Consider the following 11,225-nt stretch of genomic DNA (forward strand, 5'->3'; position numbering starts at 1 on the left):
AAAAGGTTATGTCAGTGCCAAATCCGTTATATGGAAATGAAATATGGGTTGTGAAAGATAGGGATAAAGCAAGATTACAGGCCGAAGAAACCAAACTACTCAGAGATGTTGGTGGATATAAACAAATAAGTGATAAGGAAAGAAACACATACACTAGGGAAGAGCTTGAAATATATTAAATAAACGAGACAAAAACCACAGAAATTTGTGTCCGAGGTTGCATCAGTAACTTGTGATTTATTACCATTATTATGTTAATAAATAGGAGAGACATTTTTGCTCATAAAGTGCATCTTTAGGTCCTTACACGAACATTATGACTGAACGATAATCATACATATTCATTCTCAGAGTATGAATGAGGAATCCAATATGAATTGCAAAACATGAAGTATAAAACATAGAACAATTACTTATTAATCATACATATTTAAAAATTCATACTCAAAATATAAATAATAAATATAAGCAAGAATTACAAATTTACGAGCATAAAACATTAGTGTGTTCAAACATGTGTGTATTGTTTCTTCTAAGAAAGAACCACTTCAGATCTTCATGCATTTAAAATTAAAATCAATTGTTAGACCGAGTGAATCACTTAAAAGTACCACTGGGAACAGCCTATTTCCAAAACAAGTTGTGCAAATGATGTGTTATTTTTACAGAATGAAAAATACAGAAAGAGGTTAATAAATATAGGCCATGCACAGTACTTTTTTTTAGCAATATGTTTATGTTTTATAAATGGAACGGTGTCCATTGACATTGCGAAAATAAAAGTAGATGGGATTAGAATTAATGGCGCTTTTGCACGAACTTAATGCACATAGTTAAAAAATAATATCCTCACGTTTCGTGGGAGAATTCTGCTTTCCTACTATACGAACGATCCACTCCACATAGGGAGTCAAAAACTACGTCTTTTCCTATTTTTGGTCAATTATAAGATTTCGTGTGCTTTCATTTTTTGGCATTGTCTGTTATTTTATATGCATTTCTGGTGGTATGGAACGGAAAGTTTTATGATTTTAACTACACAAGAATTAATTAATTAACGAGTGAGTGAATAAAAGCATGACTTAATTAATACGCAAGTAAGTAAATAAATAAATTATATCGGTACCTACACCTCGTTTTCGTTTTCAGAACATGGGAGGAGTGATAGTAGGAGGAACAATAAACTGCATAAGATTTTCTGATGATATGGCGTTGTTAGCAGAAGAGGAAATGATACTAAAGGATATCCTACTAGAGCTAAATGACAGCTGTGATCAGTATGGAATGAAGATAAATGCAAATAAGACGAAGAGCATGGTCATAGGAAGAAAAATACAGGAGATAAACTTGCGGATACTAAAGGAGGCGATAGAGCAAGTGGACAGCTTCAAATACTTGAGGTGTACATAAGCAGTAATATGAGCTGCTGCCAGGAAGTCAAAAGGAGGAAAGCAATGGCCAAGGAAGTTTTTAATAGAAAAAAAGAGCATATTATGCGGATCTCTGGAAAAAGAACTAAGGAAGAGATTAGTGAAGTGCTTTGTATGGAGTGTGGCATTATATTGAGCATAAACATGGACATTACGACGAAGTGAAGAGAAGCGAATAGAAGAATTTGAAATGTGGATGTGAAGAAGAATGGAACGTGTGAAGTGGACGGACAGAATAAGAAATGAAGATGTCTTTGAAAGAGTGGGTGAAGAAAGAATGATGCTGAAACTGATCAGAAAGGGAAAAAGGAATTGGTTGGGTTACTGGCTGAGAAGAAACTGCCTACTGAAGGATGCACTAGAAGGAATGGTGAACGGGAGAAGAGTTCGAGATAGAAGAAGATATCAGACCATAGACGACATTAAGATATTATGGATTTATTAATTTGTCCTACAGAATAATCTGAGTGACTTATTTGGCCGGGATTCCGCAGTTATGATGCACTGCTAGCTATGAGAATATTATGGATTTTTTAATTTGTCCTACAGGTTATTCAACTGAGTGCGCTCCTAGTATAATGGCAGTTGACACTAGACATAGCTATACGTCAACATATATTCCTAACTTGGAGTCAGGCCACAAAGAGAAACACTGAAGGAGGAAGGTTCGATCCGGTGCTGTGGATTGAATTCGGCGTAGCTCAGTGGTAAGAGCACTTGGTACATAGAACCAAGGACCCGGGTTCGATCCCCGGCGCCGGAGCGAATTTTTCTCCTCCTCCTCCTCCTCCTCCTTCTTCTTCTTCTCTTCTCTCTAGGCTTCCAGCCTGTTAATCCAGAGTATTTCTCCATCTACTTAATGGTCTTCCTGAGGATCTTCTTCCGGATGGGTAGTTATCCCTGGCGATTCTCGCAATTCTATCCTCTTCCATTCGAGATACATGCTCATTCCATTGTTCTCTTCTTATTTGCGTCCATTCTCTAATTGGTTGTATTTTGCATTGTTCTCTGATCTGATCATTCCGTATATGGTCCCTTCTTGTGATTCCTACAATTTTCCTTAAGGTTTTCATTTCTGTTGTATCCAACATCTGTTTCGTTTTTGCTGTTTCAGGTCTTATTTCAACTGCATAAGTGAGAATAGGGCGCACCACGGTCTTGTAAATTCGAACCTTAGGTTCAATGTGGAGATATTTATTTCTCCATATGGTGTCGTTCAAATATCCCGATACTCTATTTGCTTTAGTAACTTGGTTTAAAATTTCGTTTTGTAAAAGGCCTGAACTTGATAACTGGAAGCCAAGATATTGAAAGCACATCACTTGTTCAATTAATTGTTTTCCCAATTCTAATTTGCATCGTATTGGGTTCTTACTTATGACCATAGATTTTGTCTTTAGTGTAGATATTTTAAACCCATAATTTTTGCAGCTGGTATTGAACTGATGTAACATTCTTTGCAGATCATCTTCGCATTCTGTTACCAATATTACATCATCAGCATAACATACATTTTTATTTCTTTACTTCCCATTTTATATCCTTTCTGAGTCTTTGTTTCTTTAATTATTTCTTCCATTACCATAATAAAAAGTAAAGGACTCAATGAGTCTCCCTGACGAACACCTTTGTTAACACCTATTGCATTTGTTAGGTGATTGTTTACTTTGATCCTTACTGTATTGTCTGAATATATATTTAAAATGAGAGCAATCAGCCCATCTGGTACATTATTTTTAGTTAAGATTTTTAAAATGGTATTTAACTGCAAAGAGTCAAATGCTTTTTCTAAATCGATAAAACATAAAAATGCTGGTTTGTTGAACTCCAAGACCTTTTCGGTAATGTCGGACTACAAAAATTGCATCAGTGCATGATCGGCCTACTCGAAATCCCTGTTGCTCATCACTTAGTGTGATAAGTTCTGATAGCTTACTGTGGATAATTTTAGTCGTTATTTTTAGAACTGTATTTAGGAGATTAATTCCTCTATAATTTTCTCCTCAAATATTAATTGTCGACATTAAGATATAGGGATCGTATGAGGAAAACGAAAAGGAAGGCAGAAATTAGGAAATAGAAAGCTGGGTTTGCAGTGAAAGGCCTGCCCTTGGGCAGAACACTAAATGAATGAATGACCTAGTTTTCAAGCGTAGCATGATCGTATATAATCCATGCTCTGATACAAAACCGAGAATTCTCTCACAAAGGACCAATCTTAAATTCATCGGGTTTTGAACTCCAGTGTTCGTCAAAGGAAGCAGAAGCATTACTTGTATAGTGTTTCTAGACAAACAAAATGACTTTTTCAAGCCTTTAGTTTTGAGGTAGGGAGCCAAAGACGAGGAAGGCGGTGGAGCTCGGCCTCGTGCGAGTTTTAGCGACTTTAATTATAACAAATGTACACAATGTCGAGGTCTGCAAGATATTTATAACGCCTAGGTAAACGCGTACCCTAATAACGCTCACGGGACTCATAATTCGGCCTTTTCTGTGTCGCGATATTAAAAATGATGGGCATGTTAGAAACAGCAAGTATGTCTGTGTACCAAGTCTTCACTGCACGACAATCTTTTGTATTTCCTTTGTCATACTTCTCTGAAGAAGGTCACGTTTCAAACAAAGCAATGAGAATCAAGCGAAAAAGTGAGCTCAGTTTTTCATCATGTCATGAACTAGCGAATAAATCAATAAGGGAGTATGGAATTAGATTTAGGGTAGAAATTTTGATTTAATCTTTATTTTTCCAATTTATTATTTCACTACACTATAATTGCTTTCATTTTAATTTTTCAATCTTCTGTGGAGTGATAGGGGAAACTGTTGTACATTTAGCATAATTTACCTTTGAACATTTTTTGTTTTTTAATTTTTGCTGCTACCTAGGAGACTCAAACTGAAGTAGATTGTAGAGAAAGCCGCTAAGTAGGTCTGGTCGTAGTTTCAGTTTGATTTACTGCAAAGTGTGAGTTCCGTGGACAAAAGAAATTTTTTCAGTACCAAAAGTAAACATTTCGTTTATTAATATATCTTTTCTAACACAAAACCAGACTGTATTTGTTACTATCTATCAACTACGGCGTGTTCCCTATCATCTGGCGAGTAGTAACATATTTTAATTTCCATTATTTATTCGAATCTCTAGTTTTGGGAGCCATATTTGTTTAAACGTGCACCCTCTTGTACCTTTGAGCACAACACATCTTGTACTATGGAACATGTTCCAAAGTACTCGATACTATCGGTTTTTGTTTTTCTTTTATTGCAAGACCATGTCACGAAGTAAGTCTGGAGTTAAGAGGCTCCCAATTTATCCGAATACCTTGAAGAAAGCTGTTGAAGCAGTTATTGCTCCTCCATAAAATAAAATCTCAATCACAGAAGTCTGCTCTGGTTTATGATGGAAAATATATTTTAAATATGATTGTCAGTTTTTACAGTTATATTCCCACCTATATTTCATGTGTTCCAACTTAGAAGAGGGTGTGTTCCAAAGTACATGAACCTGTTGTACCTTTGAACACATTACATATCTCTTCATTTTATTTTTTCCATCCTTAATAGATCTGTAAAACAGGAAAATACATACAGGAAGTTGTAAAGGAATCTTCAATAACTATTTCAAGCATTTTTTCATTTAAAAATTCATTTCCCAAAGTTAAAAAAAAAAATAAAATGTGAAAAGTGTTTAAAGGTACAACAGTCTCACCTATACAAGTTTTAAATTGAACTAACATTTTCCAAAACTTTTTGTAGATTCTGGGCGGAAAATTGTGATTTTTAAATTTAAAATCTATTCTTTGATTCCTTCCCTTTAAAACGTCGAACATATAATAGCTATATGATTATAATAAAATTATATCCATGTTAATTTTTAGTTTTTCTGAGGAGTAGGGAAGTCTATGTATGCCTTATTTTAACGCTTATTTTCCGTTTAATTTTTTCACACAAAAGGAACTTTTTTTGGTATTCTATTCAATATAAAAAGCTGAAATATTCAGAAAATGTTTGTTTTCATGTTTTACATGCACTGAAATATTTTTAAAATATTTAACGATTTAAAGATATTGCAGGTAATGTACTGAAAATCGTGCAAAGATAATATACTAACGGGGAAAGATTTGTATCTCAGTAAGAACATAAGTTAAAGATACTGTTTCAGCATAAAGTCAAGTTGTGTGTACATAAGCTTTAAGGAATAGTTCTTAAGAAGAGTTGCCTTACTACTACTCACCACTTAAAACTCCAATAAACAGTTATTCGTTAATTCATTCGTCATTCATGGAGCCACCGGCGTGGCTCAGTCGATTAAGGCGCTTGCCTGCCGGTGTGAAGTTGTGCTCGAGCGCGGGTTAAATTCCCTCTTGGGCTGATTACCTGGTTGGTTTTTTTAATAATTATTATTTAGTAGTCATATATTATTATTTATATTTCTATCTTTTTTGTTTATATTTTATTAATATAAATGCTATGGGGGATAAGTTCTAACAGTATATTTTTATAATTTTTATTGTTTTTAATTAGTGTTGGTTTTATAATAACTATCATTTTAAGTTTGTTAAAATTTCATTTTTTTTATTTTGATTTATTAATAATTAATTATTTTCTGAAATGTTTTATTACATTATTATTTATTTGTAATTATGATGTAATTAGTAATTTTTGTATTCATTTTATGGAAACTTTGTTAAAATTTTAAAAGGAACTAGGCAAAAATTGTTGTTCTCGCATGTTTATCAGAAACATCTTCTCTTGTATTTTAATATGAGACATGACCTGCCCACTGATTGGTTTTGAAGGGCCGCGTTATCTTGACTGTGCAAAGGTAGCATAATCATTAGTTTTTTAATTGTTGACTGGAATGAATAGTTGGACGAGGAATAATATGTTTCTTATTATTTTTAGGGGTTTTCCCCAACCGTAAGGTGAATGCCAGGTAATCTATGGCGAATCCTCGGCCTCATCTCGCCAAATACCATCTCACTATCATCAATCTCATCGACGCTAAATAACCTCGTAGTCGATACAGCGTCGTTAAATAACCAAATAAAATTAAATTAAATCCTTTCATCGTTCATTCATTCATTCATTCATTCATTCATTCATTCATTCATTCACTCATTCAGTAAAGGAACTAAAAATAACCTTATTCCGAACGGTTTGTTTCTTGATTGGAACACCGACGTTTTCTAAACAAAGCTTCTACCTTAAACCTATAAGTTCAGTTGGGATGTTAGATACCCCGTTAAAAAGAATCTAGTTTTTCTAATTTAAATATTTAACTTATCTTCACTCTCACTTAAAAGGCACTGTGTATAACACAAATTCATACTCAAGTCAGCCGTGGTCTCGGAAACTTTCATTGTTCTTCAGAAACTTCAACACACAGAAAAAATTCTCTGTCATGAAATCCTAGGAAGTGATGGATTATCTTGACTTAAAGCTTGTAGAGTTTTTATCTTCCTACATTTAATGCGCCAGCATCATATTTTCAAGGTGTAATAAAAATTCCTGCGTGGGGAGAGAGAGGAACTTCCGATTAACATTTTGATAACAATTTTACAGCGTTATGTCATGCAATGTACATTAAAACACCTTCAGGTGTTTGTTCAAACGCTGTGTACATGCTATTACGTTGTCTCTTTATTTTCATCTTCAAACAATAATTGCAATTTACATGTACAAAACGCCCAAACAGACAAATGGGTTTAGCTATGAATTCACAATCCACCTAGAGACAATTTAGCAGCCGACATCAAATGTCACGAAATATAAGGCTTTTAGCTCCTCAATTATACTAGTTTAACTCAGTTGTAAAGAAAATGCTGCGCTATTAACAGGAACACTCACAATTAATTATTCGTTTATTTTTGAGTGCTCTAATAGTACATTATGCAACGAGCCTATAATGATAGTAATTAAGAAGCGAGTATGGATGTTTATGAAACGAGCGCAAGCAAGTTTCATAATTTTCATACGAGCTTCTTAATTACCATTATAGGCGAGTTTCATACGACTTTTTATGCTCGACCATATTTCTAACTTGAAATTATTCTGATGTATACATTTTATTTGTATCTGACAAGATCGGAAGTGACCTTGTTCTAGGTCGTGAATTGTGAGATGTGCGCAGACGTGAAAGTATTGATTTTTTCCGAGGAAATATAATGTCATTGACCTTGATGTAATCCCGTTAAACTTGGTATAACCTTGATTATTGAATTCGACATTGAAAAACGAGATGATAAATTGAATTTATTTGAATATTATTTACAATTAACGCTAATTATTATAGTAGCAGAACATAACCTTCTGCGACAGTATTGGATTTCCAGCCTCCGTGACTTTTCGCTAATTCTCTTTCGATTGCATATCCGAGAATAATCGATACTTGCGGTTTTATAACGGTACAAAGCTGACTTGTCATTGGCTGAACACCTGTAAGCTGAGTTGTCATTGGCTGAAAACACCTGCACTTTAATGAGTAGGTGTACTTTAATGACATGCATTAAAGGACTGCTACCAGGTGTATAATTAGTACATTTCGGCATGGTCGAACATAAAGTGTATTAAAGCACTGTGTGTCACAACTGAAACACAAGTTTTATATTCCGCGTTTCAAATCTCACACTCGAATTTGATCTCTGATTTAATGTGAATAACACTTGAAGTAAGAAAGATTGAAGATGCATATATTTGGGATTCAGTCATTTACATAAAATTAATAAAATCGCTCAAATAAAACACACTATTTCACATTTCCTCTAATTTTACATCATTTCATTCCATTACAAATACAGCAAAAAGATCACATATGAACTATTGTGAAGCCAGTCGAAGCTGAGCGTTTAGATAAAATGTTCTTTCCAAAATTCACAATTGGCAGTGACGCCTAGGGCGAGACTCCATTGCCTTACCTGGTATTGTTATTGTGATGTGGTCACTCTTAGAGAACTATCCAAGTGTATTTTAACTAAGAACTACGTTCTTCTCCTCACAAGAGGGGGTAGGGGGATAACTTGCGAGTCGACTGTCACATAAAATTTAAGACTCCTTGTTGTAGTTGCATTTTCCTTTCCTTGTTATATTCTTCTTGTTCTCCTAGCATTCCCATTGTTCTCTTTGTCTTCTCCTTGTTTCCTTTTATACCCTTCCTTCCCATTATAATTCCTCTTTTTTTCCTTTTTCCATCTCTTTTGTTCTCCTCGTGCATTCTCTTTGTTCTGATGCGCATTCTCCTGATTCTTGTTTATTCACTTTGTTCTCCTTTTATTTCCCTTGTTTTCCTTATACTCTTCTCGTTCTCTTTGTGCACTCCTCCTGTTATCCATTTGCATTTCCCTTATTCTCTTTGTGCATTCCTCTTGCTCTTTTTGTACATTCCTTTATTCGCCTTCATTTCTCTTGTCCTTTTATTCTCCTTATTCTCCTTATATTCCCATTCTTCCCCTTGTGTTTCCATTGTTCTCTTTATACAGTAGAATTCCTCGTATCCGGCAACTGTGGGACAAAGAAGTGCCGGATAACTTGCTGTATAATTGTAAAATACGTTTATAGGTTATATAAAGACATGCTGTATTGCACAATTTTTTTTTCCAATGTTGAAATGTAGTAATTTTCATAGATATATTGTTTTGAAATAAGTACAATCTTTATTTTTAGTACTGAATATGGTAATGTACATTCATTTCTTCATAATAATTATTATAATACAGTAATACATAATAGCTTAAAAAATACTAAAAGTGTTCGTAATCTTATGACAATTTTAAATGGCGGTCATGTGGATTGAAGAGCAGTGTAGCCAACGTCGCAACTATAAAGTAGCGCTCGATGATTTGAGCGTAGGAACATTTCACTTGCGTTTCGCGAAATCCATTGTGCAACTGCAGCGCTTAGCGGTAAAAGCCTTGATACTAATCTGTCCCTCGAATGAAACTTTTATGCGCTGTAGGAACAGACAATTTCACACCTTCCCATTTAGACTCATCCAACACATCTTGGAAACGGGCGAGTCCAAACGGTAAATTTAAAGATATCGTCTCTGCGCATTTTTGCAAGGCCCAAGTGACAGCTTGTCAATGGTACCAGATCTACTCCAAGGACATAACGGGGGTTTCTGTCTATGTTTTCACGCGTGAACAATGTAAAGAGTAAACACAATATGCGGCATGTGCGATCTACGGCTGATATCTATGGCTGATTCTTCCCTTTCGAATGAATGACTACATTTTTGTGGCCTAGCCAAAAGTACCGTTGTTTTGGTATTGCCGGTTATTTGGGTGCCGGATACGAGGGATTTTACTATTCTTCCATTGTTCTCCTTTCATCCCACTTGTTCTCCATTTGTTCCCGTTGCTCTAGTAATCCCCCTTTTCTTTTGTATATTCCCCTTGCTGCTCTTGTATTCTCCTTGTTCTTCTTAACTTTGTTTTTCACCCATTGTGCGCCCTATATATATGCGATAATTACTGCAGTCCGACAGGTGGCCAGGGTGACACTTATGAATCCGACGCTGACAGACAGAACATCCTACTCCTGACAGAGCCAAGTCCCATCCGTCGATGAGTCTGATAAGTCAAGAGACCGTGCTCCCACTCCCTTCCTGAATTAGCATTATGAAATCGACGCTGACATGTGGGCCATCCTGTCTCAGTCCCGAAAAGCAAGGCTCCATCCTCAGACGCTTACCGGATAATTCCCAGAACTCAGAGTCCGAAGTCCTTCCTGATCAGCATCGGAAACCCGTATTACTAGCAAGATCACCCAAACCCATTTTTAGGATTGCAGTTGATAGATGAACTGAGGAGGTTGGGCATGTTGATGGAATAATAGAGGGAAACGGGAGTACTTCAAGAAAAACCCTGAGCAATGTCCGCTTTGTGTACCACAAATTTCTTTACACCCCGGCTATGGATCGAACTGAGAGACCGACACTCCTTCTCTCTCCAGCACTAAGTTAGAGTCTGACAAGCAGACCGCCAGCTCTCGCGGATAACGTTCTTGCCGTTTTACGGCATTACAGTCTGGCAAGTAACCTTCCGCTTAACTATTTATTATTTCTTTAAAGAAATGGAGAAAATCTGCATGGATTTCAATGCAGTTGCTCGATAACGAAATGAAATTGCATATTAGAATTGTATTTCATTAATATCTCTGAATCTATTAAGAAAATGAAATAGCTGTTTGTGAATTTCCATGTAATTTTAGTCCCCTAATATTTGTTCTTATCAAATTTTCCTGTGAAATATGGAAGATAGTACGAATATTTAGTAATAATTGATACTCCATGTTAAATCCATATGTAGGCGTACTATAGTAGCCTATACTGTGTTACACCTTGTATAAAAGTATAACGCACCTCTTTGACACGGAAAATGGTCGCTCTCCTGTAGCGTGAATTTTTCTGTGTCGTTCGGAATAAAGCGCGATTCACCGTCAAAACGACAAAATGTAAGTATCGAAGGAGAAATCGAATCGTAGGAGCGACGTATTTGTAGATCACGAGACGACATATTCCCTACGAAGTCTTTATGGCTTAGCGGTAGAGGTCGTTCTTTTTGTTTCAAAGACCGGGGCTCGAATCTCTCTATGTAAAACACACGCTTGTAAACATAGTGTACACGAAGATTCCCAAGCTATTACAAGGTGGGACTTAGCTCTAAACAGCGACCAATTTCTGTGTCAAAGAGTGTAGATACATACGCACATACACACATACATGCATACAACACACATACAGCAGGAGTTCTGCTCTTTCAGGGGCGAGCTAGAGTTTTTCTGCATATATTATAT

General features: G+C 35.6%; 1 non-coding gene across 1 annotated transcript; it reads left to right on the top strand.

Annotated features, from left to right (window-relative positions):
- Window positions 1-2,120: 2,120 nt before the first annotated feature.
- TRNAY-AUA (transfer RNA tyrosine (anticodon AUA)) lies at window positions 2,121-2,193 on the top strand. Its single transcript has one exon. It is a non-coding gene; the product is annotated as a tRNA-Tyr (tRNA).
- Window positions 2,194-11,225: the final 9,032 nt, after the last annotated feature.

The sequence above is a fragment of the Periplaneta americana genome, chromosome 13 (genome assembly GCF_040183065.1).
Source record: "Periplaneta americana isolate PAMFEO1 chromosome 13, P.americana_PAMFEO1_priV1, whole genome shotgun sequence".
Classification (NCBI taxonomy): domain Eukaryota; kingdom Metazoa; phylum Arthropoda; class Insecta; order Blattodea; family Blattidae; genus Periplaneta; species Periplaneta americana.